The sequence below is a fragment of the Equus caballus genome, chromosome 1 (assembly GCF_041296265.1).
Source record: "Equus caballus isolate H_3958 breed thoroughbred chromosome 1, TB-T2T, whole genome shotgun sequence".
NCBI classification, from domain to species: domain Eukaryota; kingdom Metazoa; phylum Chordata; class Mammalia; order Perissodactyla; family Equidae; genus Equus; species Equus caballus.
The window spans coordinates 39,639,898-39,651,974 of record NC_091684.1 but is presented as its reverse complement, the minus strand read 5'-3'; the positions used below and the strand labels follow the sequence as shown (position 1 = coordinate 39,651,974).

At 42.3% G+C, this 12,077-nt stretch overlaps 1 protein-coding gene across 5 annotated transcripts in view; it reads right to left on the bottom strand.

Moving 5' to 3' along the window:
- SLC16A12 (solute carrier family 16 member 12) overlaps nt 1–12,077 on the bottom strand; it is an 84,675-nt gene that overhangs the window by 55,287 nt on the left and 17,311 nt on the right. Inside the window, exon 1 of one of the 5 annotated variants that reach the window (XM_070224456.1) lies at nt 798–837. The exons of the other annotated variants lie outside the window; for them this stretch is intronic. The gene's annotated coding sequence lies outside the window, so the exon portion shown is untranslated. Of the gene's footprint in view, nt 1–797; nt 838–12,077 lie in introns of those variants that run through there. 5 annotated transcript variants of the gene reach the window in all.

The window sequence follows — 12,077 nt, the reverse complement described above, 5'->3', positions numbered from 1 at the left end:
AAACTTAAAACTAAACTATATTACTTAGGGATGTCGTAAATGTAAACGGTAAACATTTAAAGAAAAACAAGGAAGTGAAGTCCACAAAACATAGGATAGTGGTTACCCAGTGGGGGGAGGGAAATGTGATCAGAAAGAGACACACAAGGAGTTGGAGGGGGTGTCTTCTAAGATATTGGCAATGTTCTATTTCTTAATCTGGGTAGGAGTCACATAGAAGGAAGAAAAAAAAAAGAGCAAAACACTTTGAAAACGTAACTAGCCCCTCTGGTTTTCTAACTCTTGGTCATCTGCATTCTCCAGATCAGGCATTCTCATGGCAGCCAAGTTACAATATCAATAAGCAAAGTCCTAGGGCCAGAAAAGACTAGCTCCCTCACATGCTTTCATTGAATTCTACGAAATGTTCGACTCTCTACCTTCACAAAGGGTCCACAGGAGAGCTCTCTTGTTGAACCAACGTTGTAAGGTGAAGGTAGTTGGCAGTGATGTTGGAAAGGCACCAACAAGACTCTGACAGTTAAATGTTTTGTTGAAAGGAAAGAGACATGATCAATTCCAAGCAAAAGTTTTCTTAGTGAGTTAAGTATTTTTTATGCCAATAGCAAGAAATTTAGGAACTGTTTTTAACCTGATTGGTGATATTAAGACATTTGAAAGTAAAAATGTACATACAGGAAAAAGAGTGGGATTGAAGATGGGTAAATACACAAAAGAAATAAAATAATAACAAATAAATAAATAGCATAATATACAATAAAAGAGGGGCTGTGCATAGACCCACTTTGATAGCGTACCGGAAACTAGGGGCTATGATCAATCCAATCAAAGAAAAAGGTGTCCTGAAACAAGCAAAACAATTACAAATTACAACAATTATCCACAAATTATGAACTACCACAACATTAAAGAATGTTTCTGATTGATTCTTACCTCTGTAATGGTGAATACACAGTCCTCGGGCTAAGAAAACAAAGGGGCAGACTTGACTTCTCTCCTTCCTCACCCAGTAAGAGAATGAGTCACTCTCTTAGGAACGTTGAGCTCACAGCAGCACAGAGAAATCCACATAAAGGCCCCTTGCCCCACCTGTCCACATTCTCTGGGTCATTGGGTACAGGAAAATCCCATGAAGGCCAACTCTGATCCCACCCCTTGCCCAGTTTCTCTGGAGTTTGGATTCTGGGAGGGAAGCCAGTCCATCAGTGTAAAATGCATCAAGACACATGTAGAATATAAGAACCACAGATGTAGAGAGTTCTAGAAGAGACCCTAGGAATCAATAAGGTCACGAATGCGGGGTGAACTGGCACCCAGGGCCAAATACAGTTTATCAGCATGCGCTGTTTGGCCCTTATGGTGATTTTTAGAAATTAGAACCAGGTTCCAACATTTGAAAATTGGATAATTTCCCATAAAAATCCAGATTTCTTGGTTTGCTTTAAAAATCTGGAGATTCTGACAACTCTGGGCCCCAATCCTGCCTGGCAAGGGCACTGGGCCTCTACACTTAGTACACTCCCTGATGGGCTCTTGATGTAGCTCAAGACCCTCATTTTGCAGAGGGGAAAACTATTGCTCAGCAAAGTGACTCACAGAGGTCACACAGTACCTAGAAACAGCAATGAGAGGAGAACAGAGGCCAGTAGACCCTTCACTACACAACACTGGAGACAGAAAGTTTGGGCCATTCTCCAGACATTGTCCAACTTGCCGACACCTTCATCCCGGATGCTCAGAGCAGTCTAGTCATGCAACCTACAGAGCAAGGCTTTGACATGGAGCCTGGCCCACCTGCATGGATCCCAGGAACTCAGATCCTTTTTGAAAGAGCTGAGAAAAGCCACAGCTCGGAGGGTCCCTGGTGGTTCTAAGCTTACAATGCCCCTCTACTTGCTGGATAGGAGATAAACTCCTTTCACGGTCGCAGCTGAGTGTCAGGGAGGTCTAGCACTGAATCCCCAGGAAGTTCTAACACTGAGCCTTTGCAGCCAGGCAGGGAGAGGAAGTGAAGCAGAGGAGGCCTGTGTGCCTGCCCCTCCAGTCTGCACTTCAGTTAAAGAATATCGACACTCTGGGTCAGCGCGGAATTGATTTAGTCACACACTACATTGATAAACACTTCTCCTTGGCTCAAGATAATATAAGGCTTCTTCGGTTTTATTTATTTATTCTTAAAGAATACAGGTAGAAACAAAGATATTCAGAGGTTAATATGTACTATTTATACCAATAAGAGATGAACACTCTTCTTAAATCAAACTATTGTGTATTGCATTTTTGTATCATATTTCTGAAAACTCAAAGACCAGGACTTTTCAGCTGAAGTAGAAAAACAAAATGGTGCAGGAGGGGTAACGGGAAAACACAGAGAGGAAATTCCACAAGGTACAGGGAAAAGAGCACCGATTTACGGCCTGAGGAGCTCAGATCTCCCTAGGGGTACACAGCTGGTTAGAGGCAGAACAGAATTAAATTCTCATCTCCTGACTCCTAAGCTAGCATGCATTCTACTACATGCTATTGCTATCCTGTGTGCAATTATTGACTTAAGAAGTGGAAGGGTGTAGACATCAGAAAGAGAAAGAAAACCCAAAATGATTGCTTTAAGAGCATGTTGTTCTTAATTAAAGAAGACCCTTTCTACTAAGATAAAGTAACTCATAACTTTCTAATAAAATATCTAATAACTAACATTTTTCTATTGAAATGAGGACTCTCTTTTACGTATGGATGTTAACTATGTATTTACTGCCCCGAAACTGTAAATTATAAGGGCACACAGACTGCATAAGATAAAGTTAGAAGTAGGAACAATTTTTATTTTATCTATGTCTGTACTATTTGAAAATTTAACAAGAAACAAGTATTACCGTTATAATTAGTAAAAATAAAGATAGTAACATTTCTAGTTCAACTGACTGAGATTAATCACATTAGTTACGATCTCTCATGTATAAACAACTGGCTGAAGTCTAAGTACTGACAATGAAAGTTGTTCCAGACACATAGTTATGTGAACAAATTAAGTTGCAAAATTATGTATGGTCTACCTCATTTTTATCAAATACATATAATTCGTAAAACATCTACAAAACATCTGGAACATTACTTTTTAAAAGGTTAAGATATAAAAAGGAAAGACTAAGGCAAAGGTCTAAAATGGAACTCGGGAGGATGTTAATACAGATCAAATCAATCCACTTCCTATGGGGAGGCCACAAAAGTTGGCCTTAAGATTTCTGGCACATAGACTATAAAGGAAAACCCAGCCAGTAACATAATTCGTAATGTCTATAAGGTAAAGACAAACCAAGTGGACTAAAGCTAGACCATTTTCCCAACAGTAAAAGCAGTGAAGACTTACATAGTATTGACCATATGCCTGGGCACCTCTCGTTTAATCTTCTCAGCAATGATCCAAGGGAGTTCTAAAGCTATCAGCACTACTTCACAGATGGAGAAACGGAGGCACACGGAAGTTAATGACTCACCAAAGGTCACAGGTGTTCAAACTCTGCCTGGTGGGCTGGCTCCAGAGTCCCTACAAATTCCATTTGAGGCTGGAATTCAGACAGAGCAACTGTGAACCACTACACTACCTCCTCAATTCCACAAAGTGATGTAAGACTAACATCCTCAATAGCATTTTTACAGCAGGCACTATGACACGTTTTGGAGGGCTTTTTAGATTGGGCTGTAAATGTAAAGATGGGTGGAAGGCAGCACTGTTTATCAGACCATATCAATCCCCTGGTTAAAACTCTCCAATGGTTTCTTCATTGCCTTGAGAATACCACCTAACCTCCTTATAACCCACAAGGCCTTGAATGATATGACCTTCTTCAAATCTTCAAATGTCACCTCTTAACATTCTTCTCTCAGTCATGGTAGAGCAGCTTCCCATGCCTTCTTTCTGTTCTGTGAACACGCCAAACTCATTTCCACCTCAGGGCCTTTGTACTTGCTCTTTCCTGGCTGGAATGCTCCCTCCTATCTTCATACAGCTGGCTCCTTCCTGTCATTCAGATCTTAGGCCAAATGTCTCTTTCAAAGAGAGCTCTTCCTCACCATAATAATTTGCGATGCCACCTATTCCCATAGTAACTCTCTATTAAATTAGGCTATTTCATTTTCTTTGGAGCACATTTATCACTATTGGAAGTTGTCACATTTATTAATTTACTTTATTGTCTTCACTACAAAACTTTATGCTCCATAAGGGAGGGAATCTTGCCTATCTTATTTCCTGTTGGATTCCCAGCCCCTAACATACAGCAGGCACCCAGTAAATATTTATTGAAATTGAAAAATTAATTGACTCATGAACTGAAGATAATCTGATCCTCACCATGTTGCTTTTCATTTCATTTACCTAGGTTGTCTACTCACACGGCCCAGAGTCAAGTGCTTGAAAGCCCTGCATCAGCCAGGAGAGTGAGTATAGGGGGTACCCAGCCTGTACAACCATCACTCGATGCTGGAATTCAGGCAAGAGTGAGGTCACAGAAATATTCCTGGTACTACTGAGAACTAGATCCCACATGCCTGCACCAGCTGATGGGCACTGCTCCTGAGCAGAATTCAGCAGTTTGCCCAGGAGTTTGCAGCATTTCAGAGCCGAGCACTGGAGGGCTATCAAAAATGTGTCAAGTGCCTTGAGCCCTTGGGATTAGAGAAGCAAATAAACATCAGCCATCTTGGCTGGACATTTGCCAGGCATCGATAAAGTCAACGCCCTTCCATAAGGAGGATGCATTGAAGTTTCCAGCTGCCAAATACACTGGTTGCCAGACTGAAGTCAACACGATGCTTATAAATATTAATTCGGCAGAAGATCAGGAATTCCCTGACTTCACATCAACTAGGCCTCCATCTGACCAAAGAAGCCAGCAGTCGGCTTTCTCTCATCGCTTTGTCAAAGATTGAAAAGATGAGGAGCAACAGTGACAGGCAAAGCTTGCAGGGAACGTGCGCTCTACCCACAATCACAACTATAATCTGAGGTCAGGGTCAGGGGTTCCTATTTGGTAATAAGCGCCTTGTCAAAACAGACAAGCGCTTAGTTCATTTCTCTCCGTGAATGTTCTCAAAAGCAGCCCTGTGTTGTTTAAAACAACAGGCATAAAAGAGGATAAGGCAACACGCTCTTTGCATAACAAATCTTACTAAATTATAAATATATCAAACAACTAATTTCTCAAGGAACTGGCTTCTTTTTTTTTTACATTCCTTTCCTTTGACATTAAATATGTAGGTCCCTGATTAGCCTCGTGATGTAAACATAGCCTTGTTTTATTTGAAAAGGATTTAAAAATAAGGTGATGACTTGCTTTGGCCAAAAAAATGAAAACTCATAAACAATTAATGTAATGCCATCTAATTACCATAGTTACTACCTCAGTCCTACTTAGAATGATAAAAGGTCCCTAGAAAATCGCATTAACCTGGGAAGGACCTCTCTTAATGGCTCTCTGCCTTCTCGTGTGAATGCACAGTGATGAAGTAGATGAAACTTGAAGTGATTTCACACCGTGGGGATAGAGAGAGGAGGAAAAGTCCAGTAAATGCCTAGAGCACATGGATTTCTAGATGTGCCCAGAGAAGGAAGAGACACAAACAGGTGAGTCATAGGCAGTGACCTGAAAAAGACCGTGGGGCCAGATGGGTCAGGAAGGGTGGGCATGTTCTTAGTAATGGGAGAAGACAAGCCCACCAGCAGATTGAGAAGAGACTGGAGGAAAGGTGCCTGCAGCAGAGTTTGCAATTGTCCCCAAACGAGGTGGGTCACTAAGGCCTGTGCTGGACTGGGGCTACAGCGAGGGAAAGCCATGGCAGGCCTGGGAAAAGGCTATGGAGGAAGGCTGGAAGCGAGGGAGGCAGGTGACGGAAAGCCAAAACCCACAGAGAGCGACTGCTTCCCTTTTGAGAAGTCTGTGAGAAAAGTGAGCGCAAGGAAGAAATGTTGAGATGAAATGAACAGTGATGTCTCATCCAGATGTAATATGATCAAGAAATAGAATTACTCTTGTGCCTCCCTGATGCACAATTTCTCATCAGCTTCAACTCTTTCCATCTTGATGAGGCTGCAAATGTAGTCATCAGATCTCACCACTCTTGCTCATATCCACATACAACCAGCACAAGTCCTGACAGCTCAGGTTTGGACCGTTCCAACAGTCTCTTTGACTTTGCTTCAAATTCTTGGCCATCAAACTAGGCAGCCAGAATCATCATGTCAAAATAAAACAAACCAAAAAAGTGATCCCACAAAAGGTCACTGATAATCAACTAAAACGGTCAATGACGTGTAAAGAGGTCCTTAACTCATCGTGGTTTCCCTTTTCCTTTCCTATCACGTGTCTCTCAGTTCCTCACTCTCTCTATCCCTAAAAACAAGCATACTGTCTAACTCAGTCTTTAAACCTGTACATGATCAAATATAATAATTAAAGAAGAAAAGGATGGGGCCAGCCAGGTGGTGTAGTGGTTAAGTTCATGCGCTTTGCTTTGGCAGCCAGTGTTTGCTGGTTCAGATTCCAAGCACAGACCCACGCACCTCCTATCAAGCCATGCTCTGGCAGTCATGCCACATATAAAGTAGAGAAAGATGGGCACAGATGTTAGCTCAGGGCCAGTCTTCCTCAGCAAAAAGAGGAGGATTGGCAGCAGATGTTAGCTCAGGGCTAATCTTCCTAAAAAGGAAAAAAAAAAGAATAAATTATATCATTGTAAATTGGACAACCTTCATTTTCATAAAGGTAGTAATTCACTCCATGAAAGGATTTCTTTCAGCTCTTTTTTGATTTTTTTTTTCTGAGGAAGACTGGCCCTGAGCAAACATCTGTGCCAATCTTTCTCCACTTTATATACGGGTTGCTGCCACAGCATGGCTGAGGAGTGGTGTAGGTCTGTGCCCAGGATCCAGGCCCACAAACCCAGGCCGCTGAAGCAGAGCATGCTGAACTTAAGCACTACGCTGTGGGGCTGGCCCCCTCTTTTAGCTCTTTTTGAATTGGTACATATGGAACCTTTACTGCTTTTTAAGCTGACCTTAGATACTTGTTGAAACTCTTTGGAAAATTACAGAATATATGATTTTACAGAATAGGAAGAAAGTACCCTTCCCTTTCATTTATAATCAACTAAGATGGCCAGCCAAAACCTTGGTGAGCAAACATACCTAAAAAGGAGATTTCTTTGCGCTAAAATGGGAATGGGGGAGGAAGGTGGGATAGGGCAGCTGAAAGCCGCATGCGGAGACCCTGTTATAATAATTTCTCTCGTCCAATTCACTGCCAAGAAGCCCTGGTTCTGCTTCACTGGGCAGAGGAACGTGTGGCAGTTGGGCCTCGAGCATTGGAGCACCTGTGGACAGCCTCAATGTGGGGAGTGGCAACATGACAGTGACAGCATCAAGTTCAAAATCAACAAGTATGAGGACCCACGTGAAGGCTGCACAACCTGGGGCAAATGGAGGTACCATCAACCTCTGAGTTGATATAGCTTGATTCTGAGTTTCAAGCGTTTTTTGTTTTTTTTTTTTTTTTGCTTGAAGAAGACTAGCCCTGACCTAACATCTGTGCCAATCTTCCTCCACTTTATATGTGGGTCACTATCACAGCACAGTGGTGTAGGTCCATGCCCGGGATCTGAACCTGTGAACCCCAGCCACTGAAATGGAGTGTGCTGAATTTAACCACTATGCCATGGGGCTGGCCCCACAATCTTTTTTTTTTTTTAGGAAGATTAGCCCTGAGCTAACATCTGTCGCCAATCCTCCTCTTTTTGCTGAGGAAGACTGGCCCTGAGCTAACATCTGTGCCCATCTTCCTCTACTTTATATGTGGGACACCTACCACAGCATGGTGTGCCAAGCAGTGCCATGTTTGCACCCGGGATCCGAACCAGCGAACCCCAGGCTGCCAAAGCAGAACATGCTTTGGCATGCTTAACTGCTGTGTCACCAGGCCGGCCCCCATAACCATTTTTAATTACAAGTGTTATACATGCTAAATGCAGAAAAAGGAGAGCAAAAAGACAATATAAAAATCATCTATATCCTATCACCCAATAGGCACTGTTTTTATTTGGAGTACATCCTTTGGAGAATTTTTTTTTCATATTATAAATGTGTGTAAATACATCTTTTTACAAACAAAACTGAGACTTCACACCCGTTACAATGGCTATTATCAAAAAACAAAAACAAAAACAGAAAATAACAAGTGTTAGCCAGGAATTGGAGAAATTAGAATGCTTGTGCATTGCTGGTGGGAACATAAAATGGTGCAGCCTCTGTGGAAAAGGGTATGGCGGTTCGTCAAAAATTTAAAAATAGAATTATCGTATGATCCAGCAGTTCCACTTCCGGGTGTAAACTCAAAAGAAGTGAAAGCAGGGACTCAAACAGATATTCGTACATCCAAGTTCACAGCAGCATTATCCACAACAGCCAACAGGGAGAAGCAACTCGAGTGTCCAGGTGAAGGGTAAACAAAATGTGGTATATATACATCACGGACTGTTATTCAGCCTTAAAAAGGAAGGAAATTCTGACATGTTACAATGTGGATGAACCTTGAAGACATGCTAAATGAAATAAGTCAGTCACAAAAGGACAAATATTGTATGATTCCATGTATATGTGAGGGACTCGGAATAGTCAAATTCATGGGGACAGAAAGTAGACTTGTGGTTGCCAGGCGCTGGGGGAATCGAGAATGAGGAGTTACTGTTTAATGGCTATGGAGTTTCAGTTTGAGATGACAAAAAAAGTTCTGGAGATGGTTGCACAACAATGTGAATGTACATAATGTCACAGAAATATACTCTTAAAAATGGTTAAAGTGGTAAATTTTATGTTATATATATTTTACCACAGTTTTTAAAAACAGAAAACTATAGTCATCCTATCTGTAACATGCTCTTTTCACTTAATTTGACGCCATGAATGTTAATAAGTGTACTCTGTCTGATCATTCTAATGGTTGCAAAGGATTTGCTTGAATGAGTGTCCTGTAATTGATTTCACCAGTTCCCTATTGTCGGACAGTTGGGTTGCCTCTGATTTTTCTCTTCCAAAAAGATGTTGTATGATTACAATCAAGTGACATATCAGGTCCCACTATGTTTCTGATGACCCTTCTTTTGGACTCACTATGGTCATTCACAAATATTCTGAAAATCTTGCACTTCAGTCAGAGAACTTCCTATTTACTCACCATTAAAAACATTGATTAACTGCTTATACCTGTAATATATTAATAATTAATAACAAATATAATGATCACCACTTAATTTATAAAATATTTATGGAGTACTTATACACAAACTTACTATGGAGGGAAAAAAAGTTAGAAATGTTACTAATTGAACATGACACCATGGGCAATATTCAAAATACTTAAAAAGAGGCTGATAGAGCCACTGATGATGCAGAGAGGCTGGCTGAACAATGGGCCAGCCAGACCAGTGACACCACCTGACTAGTAGCCCTGACTAAGTCCAAAGAAACCCTTTAACCCAGGAGTATGTGGTTAAATGTGAGTTCTAAAGGAAAAGTTTCTGGAGAGACCCTATCTTTTGTTGATTGCACAAAGGAGGAGGAGTATATTTGGGAGAAGAGGAGCCAGACTCTGGACAGGCAAAGTTCCATATCCCTGTGGGACCTCAGAGTGGACAGCCCAGAGGCTGTGTCAGATAAACTGGTCCAGAGCACAGGAGGGAGATCTGGTGTCAGGTGTACACTTGGAGGTTGGGGCATGCCATTGGTCACTGAGATCGCAAAGAACAGAACTTTCAGACTTCTGTGGGTGTCGTCTGTTAATGGCAGATTCAGATTCAAATTCAGCAGGTCTGTAAGGGATTCCAATCCTGATCCCTGAGATTCACGTTTCTGATATGCTGGTCCACAGACCCCAATTTCAGCAGCAAGTTGTCCTGAGGGTGGGTGGAAGAGAAGAGAAAGTAGGACTTTGAGGAACCCCAATCTTTAAGAGAGAGTTACGAGAAGAGGAGGTTGCAAGGAAATTAAGAAAGATAAAAAGAAGTCCAGGAGAGCACAGGGTCACTGAGTTCAGAGATAAAAGGAATGACATTATCAACCTTCCTGATGGATCAGGTAAGACCTTAAGAAGAGGCACTGAGCCTGTCCTAGTGCACTCGGGGTCTCATAACAAAATACCAAAGACTGAGTAGCTTAAACTACAGACATTTATTTTCCCACAGTTCTAGAGGCTGGAAGTTCAAGATCAGGGTGCAGCCTGGTCAGGTTCTGGTGAGGGCTCTCTTCCAGGCTTCAGACAGCCACCTGCTCATTGTGTCCTCATATTACCTCGCCTCAGTGTGTGCATGGAGAGAGAGAGAGATTTCTCTCTCTTCCACTTCTTATGATGGCGCTAATCCCAACATGGGGCTCCACCCTCATGACCTCATCTAAACCTAATACCTCCTAAAGGCCCCACCTTCTAATATCATCACATTGAGGGGTGAGGGCCCTGACATATGAATTTGGGGGGACATATTCAGTCCCTCACAGCGCCCTTTGGACTTTATATAGATGTAAAGGTGCCCATTCAACGTGTGGCAGCAATTTCAGCAAATGATGTGATTACTGGGGGGCACACAGATTCATTATAGCACCTCAAGCAACACACTTCAGTAATACGTGTGGCCTGTCAGGACGCTCAGGTCTTTCAGTTGGAAAGTCCCCCAGGTCGGGAATGCTGAGACCCTGGTTTGGAAGAATCTCTGCTTCCCAGCTCAACATAGCACCCTCAGCATGCGGGAGAAGGGGGGAGCTCCCAGGCACACATGCGAAGAAGCTCCTAAAACAGGAATCCGGGCCACAAACTTCATGTCCCTTAACACCCCTTGATTTGCTAAAAACAGTCACTGAAGACTGAGCCGAACAGTCAGAGAACTCTGAGCGTTGTGAGCAGCTTGCATTTTCTCTCTCTGCAACTCTCAGTTGTGCCTCGCTTTGCAGGCCTGGCAGAAGTTCCTTTTGTCAAAACTAAAGATAAGTGCAATCACAAATGCTTCTCATCCCCATTTTCCCACAAGAAGCTCAAAGAAAGGCACATGGTTTCCTAGGTCCAAGCTCCCAGGCTTGTTATTTTAGTGACCTCATCAGAGTCAAGCTGCAGAAAGCCCTGCCTGAGCTGCTCGCAGAAAACCAGGCCTGCAAGAGTCCTGCTCCCTGGGGACGGCTTCCTCGGCTTCCTCGGGAGCTCCCTGCCAGAGTCTCCGCTCTCCAGCCCCAGCCACGGGATCCATTGACGCGGGCGGTCAAAATCCGCACCAAGTCATCGTTAACCAACCTCAGTAAGTCAGCACAATTAGGACAACGACAGATGGGATTTCTCACAATGCTTTATTTTCAATTAAATAACAAAACTAGAATTAAATAAACCAGGTGCTGCCTTGTAAAGCCAATATTTTATAATTATGGTTATTTAGCAAATTAAGGCAACAGACCAATCAGAATGCTGAAAATAAACTATTTCTACTTATATTATAATTATAGTAATTCCATTTATCCAGAAATATTAACTATGTGAAAAGGGCCTAAAAGCTAACAAAATTGAAATCTGTGCAATTTATTCACAGGAACACACCAATGCGTCTGATTCTGACTCATTCACTTTTACTCTAGAGATAATTCTAATTGGCTCAGTTATTTGTCTTAAGGCAGCAACAAATTAGAATGTAAACGCCAGGAGGGCAGCGATTTCTGTTGGGTTTGTTCACTGACGGGTCTCTGGCACCAAGAACAGAACGTACATATCTGTTGAAAGGCGAGAAGACAAAGCTTTACATGTTCTCCCGACTTAGCTATAGCCCAGTGCCGCCCCATCATGTCACCACTCAGCTACTTCACTCTTGAGCCCCAAAGAGGTTTGACTTTGCCACCCCTGGTTTAAGCACCATGACAGCCCATTTCCTTGTAAATGGACGCTCACAATAACTGGTAAGATTTCTTATAGGAATGTAAATATTCTCTCTGTGATCTTGTTCCCATTGATTATTTGCTCACACCCTGTTTGACCTGGTAAGGTAAATGTCCACCTTGT